The sequence below is a fragment of the Myodes glareolus genome, chromosome 14 (assembly GCF_982192425.1).
Source record: "Myodes glareolus chromosome 14, mMyoGla1.1, whole genome shotgun sequence".
NCBI lineage: Eukaryota > Metazoa > Chordata > Mammalia > Rodentia > Cricetidae > Myodes > Myodes glareolus.
In genome coordinates, this window is record NC_142039.1 from 52,739,217 (window position 1) to 52,759,395 (window position 20,179).

General features: G+C 41.6%; 1 protein-coding gene across 7 annotated transcripts in view; it reads left to right on the forward strand.

Moving 5' to 3' along the window:
• The window catches only part of Fars2 (phenylalanyl-tRNA synthetase 2, mitochondrial), a 427,446-nt gene that overhangs the window by 190,571 nt on the left and 216,696 nt on the right, over positions 1 to 20,179 (forward strand). The gene's annotated exons all lie outside the window — the stretch shown is intronic.

The window sequence follows — 20,179 nt, forward strand, 5'->3', positions numbered from 1 at the left end:
GGTACACTCTGCCCAGTGGCATTGGATATCAGGGTCCAGAATTCTCAAAGAAGCTATCTAGACAGACAGACTGAGGAAGTTGAGTTTAGTTTGAAAGAGTGACCCTGTGTCCAGGGACAGAGTTAGTTAGCAAGAACCAGTCTTTATAACCACTGGCAGCCATGATAGCCACAGCTGTTATTGCTGTGCAGCCTCATGCCAGGTATCACCCTAAAGTGCACTGCAGTGTCTCCCGTTACCCTTCTATTTGACACCCCTGTGCTGTTCCCATCGCACTGGTGATGGAGCACTTAGAGAAGGAAACTTGCCCAAAACCCATGTGTTAATGTGTTAATTGTTGGCAAGCCTTATTCAACCCCAGGTGGTCGGATGGCAGATCTTGATGTCTGGCCCACAAGGGGGGCTGGGGGAGGAGGTCTTTTGTCACTGTGTCTCCAACTGCTGACACAGGCTCTGAGCCTCTGCTGGAAAATGAGTGTTTGGGCTAGACGTTTGCAAAGTCCCTTCAGTTGGTGACTTGCTGTGATTTTTTTATTTTTTAATTCCTAGAATCATCAGCCTTCCTTCTGCACAGTTCTGTTTACAACAATTGAGCTCCCTGTGGGCACGTGCCAAGTGGTCAGATTTCCATGAATACCGAATGAGCAGACTGGCTGTCTATATTCCATGTTGGCAGGGGCGGGGCAGCTGGCCTGCAGGGCTAGAGGGTTTTCCAGGGTCTATTCTCTTCCCAAAGAAGCAGCTTACTTTGAGGATGCTTTCTGTGGGATGCTGTTCTTCATCAGACAGTAGGAGCTCTACTCACTATGTCCTCAGACAAATGCATTTCTCATGTCCTTGCATTAAACTCCGGCCCTTTGTTTACCTCTGTCCTTCAGGCTCTGTTCCCCCATCCCCAAACTCAAGCTTCAAGGAAGAAAGTGCCCACATCCATTTGTCCTCCACAGGCTCTCTTCAGTCAGTCTGCCATTCTTTTCCTGGTGCAGTGCTCTGTGGCAGGTTTTGTATAAAGAAAGGACCCAGAATTCTCACAATGCTATCAGTGCTTAAGGATGCAGGAAAATGAATGTCTGCTATGGACCTACCTGAATGTTTCCATATATCTGATTTTATAGCCAGAATTATTTGCTCTGTAATTGTACTTGGCAGTATACAAAGACACTTATATAAACCTGCATAAGTTCAGCACTGGAGAAGTATTATAGATTTTTGTTGGTTGGGTTTAATGGCACATTTAGAGTTTAGTTGTAGACTAAATGGAGGCCTGTCTTTAAGATCTTGTGTCTTTGCAAAGCTTTAGCCATTATCCATTGGAAGATCAACAATTCTGATTTCTGTTGTATCCCCCTGGGCCTTCTTTAGCTACGAATATCTCATAGTTTTCCTGACCTTGCATACTAGGTACTTTTCTAGGTACTGGGTATATGAAGCAGTGAGTAAATCAGGGCACACTGCCTTTTAGAACTTAGTCTGGTACTTAGAGGAAACTAATAACTAATGAGTAAGTTATGTTATCTGGTGTCTTCAGATCCTAAATGACATAATTTAAAATGAAGCAGGGAAGGATAATAGGAAGTTCTGAGTGTGGGAGTTGGGGTGGGCGGGTATATTTCAGTTTAAAATGGGGCAGTCAGCAGATGCCTCCAAGTGAAGTTGACATTTGATGTTTCAGTGGTATTATGATAATCTTTTTCTTTTTACTCTTATTGATTCTTTATAGATTTCATATCATGCTTTTGGATTCCACTATTATCTCCCTGTCCCCTCACATCTGCCTTCTGCCCTTGCAACCCCCTCAAAACAAAATCAAATTTAAAAGAAAAACCAAAGACAAAACCAAACCAAACAAAGCAAAACAAAAAGACAGAAAAAAGAGAAGAATTTTGTCATAGAAGCTGTAGTGTGGTCCATTTTAAAAAAAAGATTTATTATATATACATGTATGTCTGCAGGCCCAGAAGATGGCACCAGATCCTAGTATAGATGGTTGTGAGCCAACATGTGGTTGCCGGGAATCAAAATCAGGACCTTTGGAAGAGCAGCCAGTGCTCTTAACCACTGAGCTATCTCTCCAGCCCCTATAGTGTGGTCCATTATGGCGCACAGTCGCACAGTTCACCTTTTAGTCTGTCCATCTTTTCTTTTAAGAGTTCATTGCCATGAGTCTTTGGTCTGCCTCGAGGCCACTGGTTTCTGCTATACCGCCAATAATGGATTCTCACTGGGGCTCCTCTTGGCTATCCTGTTGTCCTGTGTAATGAGATTCTGCTGTTTTGGATATGTAGGTTCGTCCACTTCACATGCTCCAGCAGTTCATAGATTTAGTGAATGTTGGGATGGGCCAACTCATAGCGCTGGTTCTGGGTCTGGGTAGAAGCTGGGCTGGCCAGCTGGCTAGCTTTCCCTAATCCTACCTTGATGAGCTAGCTCTCCAGCACTGCCCTGACTAACTCACCCAGTGCATCCTACCACGGGATCCAGTTCCTTCTACTGTAACATGCAGGTAAAATGTCCATATAGGTATTATGATATTTGAAGATCTTTTGATTCTCCTTTGTCTCTGTCCATTGAGAAATTCAGTTAGTTCTACTAGCATAAAATGGCTTCCTATTCTCTCTCTTCATTCATGAAGTCAGGACCTCTGTTTAGGGTTTTGTTGTTCCTCTCTATGCAGATCTATGAATCTGCAGCAGGTTTGCCAGTTACTTATCTCTTTTAAATTTGATTTGTAAAGAAAATTCATTGCTACTGCGTAGAAGGGCTTTGCATCTTATATCTTAGTAAATAGATGGTGAGAAAGTTTTGTACATTATAATTATAATATGACCTGCTACTGACTTGTCCTGTCCCTTTAAGAGACAAGCCCCGCCCACTTCCCCCTTCCTTCCAGGCTAGCAAATTTTCCTTCCAATTCTAGCCTACCTGCTTTCCATCTGTCCCCACCATCTTTGGAAGAGGTGGCTTTCCCTCTTCTCCTCTCCCCTGCCCTCTCTCTCTCTTACCCATTACCTCCCACCCGACCCTTCTGAGCCCAAAGATGCCTAGGGTGGTGGGATCAGCTAGTTTCCTCGTGGCCTGCCCTTCAGGAAACTAAGCAACTTTTACCTAAACCATTACAGTAATAGGCTTTCATCCTTTTCTTTAGCATTCAGGTGTTATGTTATTTTGATTAAGTTATTTACATAAACTTAGAATCCATATCAAATGTTCAGCCTGATGAATTTTCTAAAGTGGATGCATAATATTTATGGTATTTATAATTTATATCTTAACATTAGAAGAGAGAAAGCTCTCACGTCCTAAAACATGCCCTGGAGTTATTGCCTTCCCCAACCTCACTCCTAACAATCTTTGGTTTGATTTTTGTCCTTATTTTGTGCCTTTTGTTGAGTTTTGTATGAATGGATTTTGAATTGGCGTTTGCTTACTTTCTTTAACAAAGCATTTTGGGGATTCACTTGTTATGTGTATTAATATTTTGTCCTTTATATTTTCTCAGTATTATTTTATAGCGTAGATGTTTGATAATGTGTTTAGGCATGCATCTGCTAATGGCTGTTTAGATTTCTTCCAGCTTAGGGTTTTTAGGTGTGGTGCTGCTGTGAACATTTGTGTACACAAATTTGTGCGGGTGAATACATGTGTGTGTTTCTACTCCCTGTGGTTTGTCCTTGCTGTGCTTTAAATATGGTTTGCCCTTTCCAAAATTAATGCTTAAATTAAGTTCCCTCCCATTCAGAGAGACAGGAGACTTAGAACTGCATTGGTAATGATGTTAAGAGGTGGGACCTTTGGGAAGTTGTTAGCATTAGATGAAGTTCTCAGGGTGGAGTTTTTGTGATTAAATACTGGTTGCTTTCCAGGGAGAAAATTAGGGAGGGAGGGAGGGAGCGAGGGAGAGAAGGAGAGAGGGAGGGAGAGAGAAAGGGAGGGAGGAAGAAAAGAAAAGAAGAAGAGAGGAAGAGGAGGGTGCTAGGGATTGGCTTGGGTAAGAATGAACTTAAACCAGAATCCAGAGGAACAAACGTTTCCCCGGACCTTCTTTTTTCTTACCATGTAATGCCCTGTGCCATCTCAAGGCACTGCTAGCTAGAGCCCATCACAGATTTGGAACAGAGCCACAAACTCAAATGATCTCATTTTCTTTACAATTTTTTATATGATTAAGTATATAAATATAATTTGGTTAGTTTTCAAAACATTCATATGATTTCACTGAGCAGTGATTGTGAGCGGTAACTAGCCCACAGAATGGCTTTACTTGAGCCGTTTCCAGGGCTTCACACCTCTGTGCAGTCTCCATGTGCAGTCTCTTTTTTTGGTTTATTGGTGCTGTGATCATCAGCACATTGCAGAGAAGTTGTGTCTCTTGCTAGCAACTAATTGTTGCGTATCCACTGTCCCGTCCTAGGTCAGTGATTGTTTCTCGACTCTTAAAACTTCTAGCTTCTGTTTTGTTTCATACACATCCCCTCTGTCTTTCTCAGTCATTCCGTGTTTGATAGTTGAGTTGTAAATTTTGCCCCCATCATAATAATTTTATTTTGTTTCACTTCATGGCCTCTGTACTCACCAGCTGTCATGTGATTAGTATCATTCTTCTAACATTCCCAAATTAAGCACTAACCAGAGGAATTGTATTGGAGTGAAAAGTTAGCTAGATTTCCAGTTTCCTAGCATCCACTTCACCGGGTTGTTGCTTAAAATTGATTATGATAATGTGTGGTTTAACTCTCCCAACTGTAGAGATAAAAGGTAGACTGAAAAAATAATTATATAAGCATTGACTAGACTATTTATTGCTGGTTTTGTTAAAATGGGCATTTCCTTACAGCTTCATGCAGATTTTGAATTATAACAACAATACTATCCTATCTGTGAATATTTGTTTAGTATCTGCTCTGTATTGATAAGCATTGTACCAGTTATATAGATACCAATGTTGGCAGTTGATATATCTTCTATGAATTTTGATTAATTTTCTATCCAACAAGTATTTATGGAGTTTCTACTGTGTCTAGGCAAAGTGTTACATAGTAGATCTGTGAAAACAAGTAAGCCAGGGATCTTATAGGCTAGCAGCTCTCTGCTGGAAAGGGAGACATGGAGTTCGGGCATACCCACAGGTTACTGCTTGGAAGCAGCAGGAACTTTTGCCAAACAGGAAGTGGCTCCTTGTGAGCTCCCAGTTAGTTTTGGTTGGAAATGGTAGGGAAAGCGTTCTGAAAGATTTAATACTGGGCAAAATCTTGAGGACCTTGTAAAAGTTAAACAAACAATGAGAGTGAGGGAATAATACTTCCAAATGAGTGGGACGAGGAATCAGCAGAGCAGTCTCTGAGAACTGGTGCCCATACTCCTACCTCTGTGCTGTGGGAGGCTGAGTGCTGCCGGAACTAAGCCTTTTGGATGCTATGGGACTGGACTGTATGTGATATCAACCCACTTTATGTTTGTGGACTCTTTGCTGTTGTTCGGCATTGACCCAGGTTACTTAGGTTAACTTTATTAGTGCATTTGCTTCCATTTTTGCTGACTGTCAAATGCATTCATCTCTATGTAATTTCATTATTTCTACATCTTCGTTACATAATTGGCGCTCGTACTGATGTAGCCTGAGAAGGCACATTAACTTGATCCAGTCTGTGTTATTAAACCAATTTGTTCTTCTCCCCGCAGCCTTTTGTGTATATCATTTGCTCAGTGACCAGAGCCAAGTTGAGCTGTGTTGGACTCAGCAGGACTTGTTCCTGACCAGCCACCCACACATGGAGGTTTCAGCTGTAACAGTACTCTCTAGGTGCCTGTGCCTACCTCTCATTCTCAAGGTGGTCCCATGTCCAGGGTCTCACTTTCTGTAGTCTCATTACCCAGTCAACCACAGCTGAACAGGTCCTCAGTTCTAAGTTGTACCCCATTCTGAGAAGTGTAATGAGCTCTCATTTATAAGCATATTTCTATATCTGTTCTATTTATTGTTGTCATTATTCTCTTACTGTATTTTACTAAACCTTATCATGGTTGTATGTGGCTAGGAAAAAAAGGGTACACTGGATTAGGTACTATCCATGGTTTTCAGGCGTCCATGGGCATCTACAAACACATCCTTTGCTGGTTAAGCGCATCTGTTATATATTGCTCTTTGCTAATTTAATTGTTGCCTAGTTGCTTTCAATTCTTATTTACACCTCTTCTGACAAAGTTTAATATTTTTGAAATTAGGGATCTTGGTGTCTTTGGGCACAATGTTTAATACAGAACCTGTTAGAAATACTGTTTAGGTGGAAGAAGGCTCTGCAAGAGGGATGATCACGGAAATGCCTTTGCTTTTGTGTTATTGGTTCAAAGTTGTGATAGATTGACTTTCTCTTAGTAATAGACTATCAAGGTCCCAGTGTCCTACGGAGATGACCATGCCAGGACTCAGGTTATGATAACTAGTTGTGAGCCTGGTATGATTCCCTTGCTATCTCAGCAGAGATTGCCCATCTGTAAGTGGGGACATTATTCTTCGTTATTTATGCAGATATTTTGAGGACCAAAAGAACTTTACAGAAAGCACACAGAATGGGCATGTCTTAAGTTGTTCAAATTAAAAAAAAATCCAACAATCTTGTTACAGATGCAATAAAAATTAATGACAGGTAAACTATATTATATGAGGTACACAGTGTATACTGAGGTGAATTTACTTTCACAAAGCAAAATTCCCAGAGTTTAGTTTCCATATTGTTTTTGAAGTGAAGTCTAAGCCTTGGTGATGCTACTGCTTGTCTACTCTAACTTCATAAATGATGAGCAGTAAGGCCAGGAAGACTGCTGTAGCTGTACCCTGGTGGGACTGGAATCCTTGTCTGTCACCTGGGCTCCATACTGCCCCCTGCTTGGCATGCTTCACAGATTAGAAATTTGGACATATTGTGGGTCTTTAGCATGTTCACATTCCCTTTGTTTTCTCCAAGCTCTAAAAATACTGTGGTTTGCCATGTGGAGGCCTCCTACACTGGGGGTGAGGATGTTAGTGGGGTCCTCTTATGATAGACGTCCTTCATCATGAGATCCAGGCCTGCAAATCTGTCTCCCAGAGCCTCCCATCCTTCTGTTGGGATGACCCTTTTGTTGTGTTTGCCGAGTGGACTCCTCTTTTCACTTTCCCATATCCCCCCTTTCTATATTGCCTGTATGAGTTCATATGTTTGGTAAATGAAATTTCAGATATAGTGTGTATGGAGACATGTCTTATTATTTTCATTTTTCTCTCCTTTCCCCTAGAGCTAATTCAAGGTGTCCCTGCAGTCTAAAATGTCAAAAGAAAACTATCAAGGGAGAAAGTAATGGAAAATAACTATTATAAGCTTCCTTACAGCGTAGACAAAACTCTTTCCTTTTGACCCTTTTAAACAAATGCCCGTTTTGGCCCGTGGAAGGAATAATTGCTCTTCTCCCCAGAACACACTCTGTAAATGACTAGCTGCTTGGGCTGTCCTTCTGGGGAAGAAGGTCAGCCAGAGTGGGGAACTTGGTTGTTTTCCCTCCCTCCTTTTCATTACCTTTGTTTTCTACCCACTGAAATAATAAAACCAGTTTCCAACTATAGAAACGGCAGAGGTCAACAGTGTGACTCTGGCTAATCCTAGGGGAAGTCATAGCCGTCTTAAATTAGAATGTAATTTTTTGCTTTGCAGCCATATCCTGCCAGCTGGAAGATGCAAATTGTCATTGGCTCCTACCTCCATTTTCTCTTGCTTCTTTGCATTGTTATAGAACTCCCACTCTGCTCTTCTTGGTGAGCCTTCTGCTCCCACTGGGACCACAGGAACTCGCACGTGGGCCTTTGATATTGTGCTAGCTGTTTTCTATGATTAAAAGTGAACTGGAAATGGGAGCACTGCCTCTGTTCTGGGGTCTAGTCAAATGGAATCGTGAAAAGTCATGCGCAAAAGATTCAGGGGATATGTAGAAAAAAAAAATGGAAGCCTGATCTTCGGGGTAAAGGAGGCCCTAAGGGAACATGACTTCCGGGGCCCCTGGATTGGCTCCTACAGATTTGCTCCTTTCTTTGGGTCAGAAGATCATCAATTAATCTAACCCAAAGCTCAAGCAGTAATCCTGACATGATAGCTCCTGAGGTGTGTGGTTGGGTTGAGCTCATTAATTATCATCTCAACTAAAGCAGTCAAGAACCAGAGGCCCTTAATAGAATTTGGAATTTGAAATTTTTATTTAAATATGTTCTACACAAGAATGGTAAATAGGTTGCAACTTGTAGATTATCCCTAATTGAGTAGCTGCCTAGAGTGTAGGGCTGAGAAATCTAAGGATCAGACTAGACTCCTTAGAATATCACAGCCACTGTGAGGCCATGCCCTTATGTCTGCCTATAGTGGAAAAGTCACCTAGTTAAAATCATGAGTCAGGAATGATCATAGTGGCTGGTGTTTACAGTTCCAGAAGCGAGGCAACTGTATTACAGAGAGTTTGAGACTATCCTAGACTATGTAGTGAGTTTCAAGCCAGCCTGGATTTTAAGTGAGACCCTGTCTCAAAAACAAACAAAAATCTCATGAAATCACCATGCCCCAGGTTTTTACTAATGGCCCCCCATGCTCATCACCCAAACTAATTCTTCTGGTAACTTTCCAGTTAGTATGAACACATGCAGTGATATATTTCCTTTTGCAGGAAAGGAGGCTTTATTTATACTCAAGCTTTCTAATATGCTATGCTCTTTTGTGGTTGTTGTGTAGCAGAAGAAAGTTCTTAAGAAGGTCACTTGCCACTCACTATTACATGGTGACTCTAGTAACAGGCATTGTTGAAGTCAGTTTAAGATGAAGTCAAATGAGATCTTGTATGTTCAGCTTCCAGAATATTGCCAGCAACGTGGGGAGAATTTTGGTGAAATTATTGAATTTGCACTATCTGAAAGCTGGGCATTCTTACCCAGAAAAGGCAAGAGTTGGTATACACGTGTCTTAATCTGCTTAGGCTGCCACAACAGTTCCAACATATGGTAGGCATGTGGGGCACTAGAAGGCTGAGACCATAGGGTCAACAGAGCTGATTTTATCTGCATCTTCCTTCTCTCCTTGGCTCGTAGTTGGCACCTTCTTTAGGTGTCCTCATGTATTTTCCCTTTGTATATACCACTGTCCTTACTTCTTCTTACATGATTCATTCCAGTGACTGTCTTTGAATGAATTAGTTCTTTAAAGGCTCTGTCTTCTAGTGTAGTAACATTTTCAGATGCTGATTTTCAAGATAGGAGCTTCTAGCGAGCAAAGGTAGCATTTCTAGGCATTTAACAAGCTCTAATTCTGAAACTTGGACCAATATTGAATGGAAAAGTATCTTCTCGGGGTGGTATTGATACTCAAATTCTTGAGTGTAAAGATTTTAAAAGCTCCGTATCCCTACGTGTAAGCACACTAGCATCATTATTACATAACATATAGTAGTGAATATCATGGTTAGTTTAAGGCAAAGTTACCAGCCTTACTGGAAAAGATTGGACCCACCTGAGGAAAGAGTATCATTTTGGTGCTTGTTACTAAAGTTCCAGAGAAACAGGCTGAACAGGTGCCCAGTGTGCTTCCAACCCTGTTCAAGATAGAGCAGATCTGAAGAAGGGTTCATTTGCCAGGCCTGCTGAGAATGATGTGTTAAATGTGGGCCGAAGGACAAGTTGAGCGGTATCTGAAATGATTGGCTGTCATGGATTAAATGTCAGAAAAATGAGTACAAAGAACATTGTGTGTTTATCTTGTTTAATAATAGAAATCACAGTGTTTCACCACCACTTCACGCCTTCAGCTTCTGCCTGTATTAACTATTACCATAGTATCAGAAAGCTATTAACATGAATAATGAATATGAGTTTAATCATTGGTAGTTCTTGCTCCTTACAGTTCCCTAAATATATTTAAAATGTTTTGTCAGTGTTCTGTTTGAGAGCTTGGGATGTGGGTCATTTGGCTATTCACAGTTTCATTTGAAGTAGAGTTTTCAACCTTGTCTCCTTGAAAAATGTAATTTCTGAATTTATTTTCTTCCACCCTAAATTAGTAATTGATTGACCTTTCTTCTTACAGGAGCTGCAGCATCTGAAAGCAATGAAGTATTTTACATTATCGTTCATTGTGAATAAACAAATACTTCTCAGTCCGCTCTCCCTGGGCTACTATAATTCAGCAATTGTAGCTAATTACACAGCTCTGGAGTCAGTTCTGAGAGGGGAAACACCACTTCCCAATGCTTTGCTACCGCTGCCTGTGCTGTGTCTCTGGGGGCGGGGTAGGACGTACATATTTGTTGAGTTAGGCACTTTGTACTACTCACAGTTTCACTAAATGGAATCTAGGACAAAGCTTCAAAAAATAGGAAATGATTAATTTTTTGATATTTCATAGTTCTAAATTGGAAACATTACTGCTGTGATAAAACAGTTGATTCCAGAAGGTATGATTATCTGGGAGATGGAATTTTCAAGACCTTCATTTTTTTTTCTCTTGTCCTTTTCACCAAACCTATGGCTGCTTCATTTTTAGTGTTATTGTTGAAGAGCACGGGCAGAGAAAGCAAATGATAAGGTGCATGGACTGAGCCAAGCCTCCTCTCTGATTCGAGAAGTTTGATAGAGGTTATTTTACTTAAAACTGTAGCTGTTAGCTCCTTTTACTTCTGTTTCTCCCCTTGATTTTGGGTTGCTTCAGGAGGAATCCACTCATTGCTGTGTCCCTAATGTCAACACTAGGTACTGAGTAGATGTTGGCACAGTTGAACTTTTGATTGTTGTATTAGATTTATGATCCATATTTTTTTTTGCTTGTAGTTTTTTGTTGCTGTTTTGCAGAAAATAGAGCTGGCCCTATCTTGGCTGTAACTAAATTCTTCAGACTTCCTAAAAATAATTATTCCTTTAACTACCAACTGCACATTAGTTACTGTTTGTACTGAGTTCCTGCCCCTCACAGCACAAAAGCATGAAGAGAATGTCAAGATTGCTGGGTTAGGAAGAAGAACCTTCATTCAACTGAAGGAGTCCACACCTACCTGAGCCAAGATGCTCTGAGCTGAAACAAGGTGGTTAACCCTCCTCTGAAGGCAGCAGCACCATTTCTTACTGAAGGAGGCTTGGGTGAGGTGGGTACTGATTAAGACACTAATTAAATTATTAAGATGATTCTCAAACTTGGTTCTACCACACTCAGGAGCCCAAGAGACTGGAATATGCACTTTTTTTTTTTTGAAGAAGTATCTTAGAAGTGTAGAAAAAGGGTCAGATCCACAGTGGGGTGGAAAGGGCTCCTGTGGGTTTTTTTCACAAGAGTCTTTGAGATGAAATATATAGTGTAGTGTCCTTCAGTTCAACAACATGAGTAGTCCAACATGTTGCAATGTGATGAAAAAAGAGAGTCAGAGGACATGGTTTCTAGTCATGGACATACTATTTTTATTAATCGCATCTTTTACTTTGGTGCAGTCCTCTGGGCCTCAGGATTCAGATCCATGTTACCAGAGGTCAGCAGACTGAGAGCTAATGATCCCCACTCTACAGCATATGCATTTAAAAACTCAGTTCCCCTAAGTTGCCCATAGAGTTAAAACTTTTTGTGATAGTTTAAAGTAACATTGGGATCATTCTCTTCCGGTTTGCTTCCCCTTGGCTTGTTGATGTCATCCCATGCAGAAATAGAAAACTGGTACAAAACCAGTTCTCAGATTCCGTGTGCTAGAATATCTGATGAGCTCATTTATTGCTCTTTTACTTTTGAAGACTGAATCTGACTCAAATAGTAGTGACTAACTACTTAAACTTTGGGTCTAGCTGTGGCCTACATTTTCTGTTCCTTTGCTGTTATTTTTCAATTTTTCCCTGTTTGCTTCATCTTTTAGTTCCATTTACCTTCCCTATATATAAATTAATATGGAGGCATCCAAAAGTTCGGCAGAAACAAATGGGGCAGCTGGAACCAGCCTAGGCAACTATACTAAAAGCAGTGCCCTTGGAAAAAGTGTTGTTTTGTGAAGACATGACTTCTACGTGACTCTTTGTATCAGCAGATATACCACTTGATGTCTCTTAAATAGCTCATTGAGGATCTGAGCCCATGCCCACTCATTCCGATTCCAGGAAACTGCAGTTAGTAAAGTGTGTATGGTATAGTGAGAAATTTTGGTAATGGGAACTTGACTTCCCAGCCAGTATGGACGCTGCGAAAGGATTCATGGGAATGCAGCTTGTCTCGGGGCTATTGATAGCAGCTGCCAAAGATCTGGCTGAAGCAGATCTTAAATTAAATGAGACCAGAGAAAGAAGAAAGTATTTCCAGTGGGCAACCTATTGGGGAATCACAGCCAGCAGAGCCTGAGGCAAAGACAGGGTCTCAGTGGCAACTTCCAGCTAAGCAGGTAGTACTCTCTTTCCTGTGTTTTCCTCCAAAGCATCTCAGTGTGCATACTTTCAGGAACTGGATGAGGAAGATAGCCATAGCTGAGGCACGGACTGTAGGGTCAGACAAGTCTGGATTTCTGAGAAAGGCAGGTGCTTTGGCTGTGAGCCTTAATAACCACGTCTGGATACACTGCCTTGGGAACAATGAGGGAGTAGCTTGAAAGGCCTCCAAGCAATTCTCTGAACTTATCAAAGAGGCAAGCCTAATCCTGAGGCCTAAGCATTAGAGAGATGGCTAGCAGTTTTGAGTATTGCTGCTCCTTTAGAGGACCTGAGTTCCTGTCTCAGCACCCATCAGGTGATATATAACTGTTGATGTGTAACTCCAGTTCTGGGGTATCTGATGCCCTCTTCTGGCCTCCACTAGCATCCAGATATATGTGCTATACAAACACATAGATAAGACGCATATACATAATGCAAAGCAAACAAACAAAAAAACTGATCTATATGCCCAGAAAACATGAGAATCAAAGAAGCTCTTGGCTTCTCTCTGACTCCACCTCCTTTCTCCCAGCATTCAGTTTAGTTTTCCCCACTAACTCTGTTCCCCTATAGCTCTGCTATAGGTCCAAAGCAGTTTCCATAATAACCAATGATATTCACAGCATACAGAGGGGAATCCTACATCAGCACAACATGAAGCAAAAAGGCACGAATATGATGGAGAGACTTGTAGGGAAGACGAGGTACTGACAGGAATGGGAAGAAAATAAGTGGGGGGTGGGGAGGTGTAACCAAAGTGTTGTTTGTACATCTATGAAATTGTCATTGTACTTGATTTTTCTCTACAAATAAAATCATAAAACCATCAGAAAAGAAATATAAACATAGCACCACAAGTCCATTTCATTACCTGGACATAGACGAAAGATTGCAAAGCACTCCACTCTAGTTCTATGTTTTGCATTATTCAGATGGACAACCAGTATGTAGTTATGGTTGGTCCAGGGATAGCCTGTCCAGTAAAACTAGGGTACACCAGTCTGTTGACAAATACTGTTTCCTTGGATTTGATTGTGATAAGTAAAAACACTTTTATTTTGTTACTAGCAGCTCTCACTGCAGCCAAAGATTCCATGTCTTACGATGGTAAAGATGGCATCCATCAGTGTTCCTAACACTGATAGTGCTTCTTTGGTTGTCCCATGAATCTGCTTCAGGTTTAGCTAGTAAACATGGCTACTGGTGAGAGAAGTCTGTGCTGCAGTGAGTGATCATTAGGTAGTCCCCCAAAGAGCTAAATGGAAAGCCTCTCTGAGAGTCCACAGACAATTGGATAGCAGGGAAATTTGAGCGTGACAATAAATCTTCAGTGTTGTTCTTAGCATCCTAGCTTTGTCCACAGAGAGAAGTCGAAAGGCTAACTATATATTTAAAAACTAGCCCTGTCCTGGATGTTGGTGCTCTGTACATGGCTTTGATTTTTCAGTGCAGGATGACTTGTTCCCAGTTTTGCACATTTGAGTGCATGCACACTGCTGTCTAGAGTTTTAGATCTTTCTAAAATGGATTCACAGAAACATCTAACCTCACCAACCTCTTTATGCCACCTGCCTTCTCCGTGAATGCAGTGCTTATAGCTTTTCAAAGACAGAGGCTTCAGAATTTGGCAGCAAAAAGCTTGGCTTCTAACACATTTACACTGTGGTTGACAGTAGCAGGTATTTAACTCTGCTATGCCTGGTTGGCCTTGACATTGTTACATGTATCATGCTAGCTAACATTTATTTAGGAAATAGGTGCACACATTTGTACGTTCACAACACACTTGGGGTTTGAGCTATTATTATCTCTTACATATGTTGCCCATGGAAAAGACCCGCCCCCCACGCACCTCCAAGTCTGATGTTTAGTACTTCTTGACGTGTAATGACTAAAACTGAATTTGAAGTAAATTCTTTTTCATCTTTTTCCAGCTATTAATTTCCAGTACTTTAATTTGTGTTTGAAAATCAGTTAAAAGTGAAAGTTCTCCATCAAGAGTGAGTCATTGGTGGGCTAGGGTGGAAGGCTAAAGCTCTGGCATGGCTTTAAGAGACTATAAAGACCAGGCTGGGATACTCATTGTTGATGGTAATGGCTTTGAAGAGAGCCAGAGGACAGAACTGGGACTGGATTTCTAAATTGGGCTCCTTTCTCAGTAGCCCAGCCTAGCAGGTGCTGCCCTCCAGGGCGGCGGGTCTGACTCTGCAGCCGGGACAGGCACATTTTGGTGGCATAAGGCAAGAACACCAAAGAGAAGACAGAGCACCAGAGCAAAAAGGAGCAGCGGTAGAGAAGGAAACCTCCAGACTGCCTTGCTAGGGAGTCTACAGCAAGGCTTTTTTGTTTTGTTGGAAGTCCAGATGATAATTCTTAGGTGTGCAGCCTGTTAAAGACCCGATGACCTCAAACTTTGTCATCTCGTGTCAGAGTCTGCTGAGCAAATAGTGATTAGTTCTGGGAACTAATGTGCAGATATGGCAAATAAACAAGATGCTAGCTTTTGCAAAAGCAGAGTGTACATTATGCTTCATTGATATCTTTTAATTCTTCTAATAACCCACTGCTGTTTTATATGATGTTTTTCAAAAGAGACTAATTAACTCTTTGAGTAGATAAAAAGCAAAAATGTTAAGTATCTTGAACACAGTTGAGTCTGATGGAAACTTTATTGCTGCATGCATGGAGAGAAGCTTTCTGACTGGCGTATAGGTGGTCCCCTGTTGTGATGTAATAGAAGCTGCCATCCACATGTAGGAGGAGCATCCTAAAATGAGCTCTTCATACCCGAGTGCTTGGTGACATGTTGGGTCTTTGTTGTTTTACTTTACTTTTGTTACCACTGAAATCTCTAAAATGAACTGAAAATCTAGCAGGAAATGACTGTTGAATAAGTCCTGGGCAGTAGTGGCTGAATCATAATCTACGGGCTGATGTGAAGAGATAATTATGGAATAGGAAAAGACAATCCTCTGGTAGAAATGGAGCCAGACTAGACTAGAGCCAGGCAGGGTTGCAGGAGCCAGCATGGTAGTGGCAGAAACTTCGGGTGTGTGTAGAAGTGTGGACATGGGCTAGATGGGGCCAAGGGCAGGAAGGAGTGAGGCTAAGTCTGAATCTTGGATGGGAAATTTGGAACCTTATTTCGATGGCGACTAGGAGCATGTAGGTCCTTGGGCGTGAGTACGAGAGAACTCAGCAAGTGTATCCAGAAAGATCTAGGAGGAGGAGGCAGAATGGGCTTGACTGTGAGGAAACCCTCTCACAGCAAAATGGAGCCTTGGGAATTATTATGAGTAGTGCTTCCGCTGGATACAGGAAGGTGTTTCGATTTGTGACGATTTCAGGAAAAAAGACGTGACAGTAGAGTGATGAACATAAAATGTAAATCTGCAGACATTTTCTGTAAAATGTGAGCTTTTGTGGCTCATCAGACGCATCAACTCTTTGGGCCACTCTCCAAATAATCCTCCCGTGAGTGTAATTGTAGGGAACTCACATGAATAGGTATGGTCGCACATGACTGAGGGATGGTGGTTTGCCAGCCCCTAAAGAGAAATAGGAAAAGATGTTTAGCTTTAGGGAATAGAAGTGCAGATTAGGCAACACACTGGTAACTTTGTAATCAAAATTTCATTTCACCTGTACTAGACTTTACTTCCCTTGGCAGAATCTTACAGTTAGTGATGGTAGCTTCTTTCTGTAGATACCCTCTGTAATCTGCCTTAAACACAAGGTACTGGTGAGAGCATTACGTACAGTTTAGTATCTGTATATAACTTAAGATAGTATTCCTTTAGGTGTTTGTTTATTTATTTATTATTAAAAATTTCTACCTCCATTTTTCCTCCCCTTCTCCACCTCCCCCTCCCTCTCTAGTCCTAAGAGCAGTCAGGGTTCCCTGCCCCATGGGAAGTCCAAGGTCCTACCCCCTCCATCCGGTCTATAAAGGTGAGTATCCAAACAAACCAGGCTCCCACAAAGTCAGTCCATGCAGTAGAATCAAAACCCAGTGCCATTGTCCTTGGCTTCTCAGCCAGCCTTCTTTGCCAGCCACATTCAGAGAGTCCTGTTTGATCACATGTTCCATCACTCCCTGTCCAGCTGGCCTTGGTGAACTCCCATTAGATCAGTCCCACCTTCTCAGTGGGTGGACGCACCCCTCGTTGTCCTGACTTCCTTGCTCATGTTCTCCCTCCTTCTGCTCCTCATTTGGACCTTGGGAGCTCAGTCCAGTGCTCCAATGTGGGTCTTTGTCTCTATCTCCATCCATCACCAGATGAAGGTTCTATGGTGTTTATATATACATAGTTTCTGCTTTTTTTCTCAAAATTCCAAATTTTTTCCTTGTACAGTGTGGAGCTAGCTCTTTCTGATGGTGGCTTCAGTGTTATAATGGTAAGCCTTGCCAGTCTTGGGCTGGGACTGTTTAATTAATACTTATTTATTTTATGATTAGGTTGTGTATGAGTGGATGTATGTGTACTTCATGAGTGAAGCTGCCCATGGAGGTCAGAAGTGGGTGTCAGATTTCCTGGAGTTGGAGTTACAGACAGTTGTGGGTCCTGCAAATGGAACTGGGGTTCTCTTCAACAGCAGCTGGTGCTCTAAACCACAGAGCCACCCTTGAGCTCCATGGGCTCCATGGGCTGAGAATTTCAACCACTTTTATCTATATAGATGGGAAGAAGAGGCAGTGATTGCAAGATTCTTACACAAGAATCAAACTCTAGAATTTGTAAATTTTTGGGGGGTTCGGATTAAGTTGGTATTGCTAATATTTTTGTTGTTCTGCTTCCTCTTGTAAAAATTCTGAAACTTTATATTTTCACAATTTTCCAGTTTGTGTGTATGTGTGTGTTTAGGAGTGTGGTATATGTGTGGATGGTGTGTCCACCTGTGTATGCCCACCTGGTCTAGAAGGGGACACTGGTATCCTGCTCACTCCGCTCTGGCTTATTCCTTTAGGGCAGGCTCTGTCACTGACCCTAGATCTACACTGGTGGACACCAAGCCCTGTTTACATGCTGTCTACATCTGCTACACCACAGGGGTCACAGATCTGTATGGCCACACCCAGCTTTTTATTTGGGTGCTAGGATCTAAATTTGCATCATCATTCTTACACAGCAAGCTCTTATATGTGTGTATGTGTACACACAAAGACTACACATTCTCACAAATTGTAGAAATTGGGTTTCTTAGAGGTCATAAAGAGAATAATAAGAAATAATTTATATATACAGTCTCAGAAAATGATACTGCAACTTGAGGAACTTGTAACTTCATCTGGAAAATTAGTTTTCCCCCCTTTTATTTTCTACTGTCAATCCTCTTGTACATCAGAATAACCTTTTATAGAATTTAATTTTAAGGGTTTGTCATTGTGAGAAAGGTCTTGCACATGCCATGCCACATACCTAGAGCTCACAGGACAATTCTGTGGTGTTTATGCTCTCGTTTTACTTTTATGTAGATGCTGAGGAGGGAACTCTGCTTGGCAGTTTTTCAGGGCAAACACTTTCGCCCAGTGAGCCATCTTGCCAGCTCCAAATTGGCTTCATGAGGAATTGTTCTTCATTTTCAGACTTTGGTTGGACTCCAAAAAGAAAGGGTTTTCCCTCAAAGAGTGACACAGATGTGTATATGATCTTGCCTCTCTCTGCACCATGGCCTAGCTATGGCCAAGTAAAGACTGGTAAGATCAGTGTCAACTTCTGCAGCTTCTGTTGCTTTTTGTTTCTGTTGAAAATACTTCACCTCACTTCACAGATACCTTTCTTTTCAACTCAGTAATTGGGACTGAATGTAGATTGGAAGATAGTCACTCTGCCTGGAGAGATGGCAGGCAGATAGGTTAGGTGGCAGCCCGGTGAATACCCACAGCACTTGGCTCCTTTGACTTCTTTCTGCTGGACAACATCCCGTCCAGCTTTTGTCAAGGCAACCACATTACATCAAGGAGCTGGAGCAGTTTTCTCCCTTCTTACTTCGAAGAGCACTTTGCTTCTCCATCGCATGGCCTGTCTTCCCTTCTCGTCCATAAGTGTTCTAGGCTCCCAGTGCAGTAGTCTGGGCCTTGCACACTCTGGGCAGTCTGCCGAGGGACTGAAAGGTTTTGAGCAGAATGCAGAGCTTTGCCCTTGTAATCTGTGGGCCGAGCACACAAAGAGGTGCTTACTGCAGAAGTAACCCATGGACCTAGCACACCATAGGGCATTTACTGAAGAAGCAAATGCATGTGTGAAGAGGGGAACACAGTGAGCATTTTGGCCACATGGTGTAGAGCGTGTTCCAAGCCTGAGCTCCACCACCACCCCCTGGTCCTCTGGGGAATCCACTGCCACAGAACTGAACTCAAAATAATAGGCAGGTGAGACATGATTGACTGTTTCCTAAGAGCTGGGTGTGTGTTTGGTAACTGGCGTGTGTGTGTGTGTGTGTGTGTGTGTGTGTGTGTGCGTGTGTCGGGGGGGCTCTACAGATGCACAGATTGGAGGCCTTGCTGGACTGGAATCTGATAGTTCCCTTGTTCTTCTTTCTTTATGGCTACTGAGGCCATAAAAATCAGAGCTAGTATTGCTCATTCACACCCAACTGGTTCAAGTGCCCCACAGCCCACTCAGGTTGTCTGAACTCTAAGCAAAGAACAAATGGAAGAGGAGATTGAGGGACAAGCAAGAAGAATAATAGATTCTAAGAGATACCAAGATGGAGACTTTGTACATAAAAAGGGATTTGAGAAGAATGGAAATTTCCCTGAAGGTGGAAATGAAGAGAATAAAAGTACTTGTAGGTTGAAAAATAACCTATAAATTATGCTTAACTAACTTACTGAATAAATATAAATCATAGTTACATAAAATCATTTTATTTCATTATGCTAATGTTGATAAATTTTAATTTTCAGGTATACATGCCTAAAGACCTCAAGGCTCTTAAACACACAATAATGAAAAAGCTAATTAATCACTTATGGGCAACATTCCCAAGTAACTATAGAAACAGTTGCAATTAAGAAATAATGCCCTATCCACAAAGAATAAAAATACATGCCTAGATAGGAAACTTCATTATAAGCTACAAAGGAAAACAGAAGGATTTTGTTTCCTACATTATCTAATGTTTCTAAGTATGTTTTGGGGGAAGGGGAAAACAAAGTGAGGAACTTGGCCCATATGGATTGTAGGATGTGTTCCAAATCTGAGTTCTACCACTACCCTCTTGTCCACAGGAGCTGACCCTCAAAAATAAATAATTGGCTAATAAGACATGATTGACTACGGCAGAGTCATTTCAGAGGCCTATATCCCTAAATGACTTTTGTCTATCCTATTAAATCTGTCCTCTTTGGCCTTTGCAGACCATCAGCTCTTTGTTCATGAATGTTATTTTAACTGTTTTTTAGGTCCTCAAGATAAGATAAACAGGGTTGTCATTTCAAGTGTTGATTGAGAACCATAAATAAAATAGGGATAGGTCAGGGCCAAATACAATGCAGGGGACCTGTGGCCAAGTATATATGTTCACCAGTCGGATCCTTTGCACCTCTTGGTTTCAACAATTTTCAGAAACCAAGCCCTCTATTCATTTTGTCTTGATACCATAAGGCTAATTGTGCCATAAGGGATAGTAAAAGTAGACTATTAACACTCTTTCGTTTTAATAGTCAAGATACCAACTAAAGTAAAGAAGTGAAAGTAGAGGGGGCTTGATTGATTTCATAAAAAAGCCCATGAT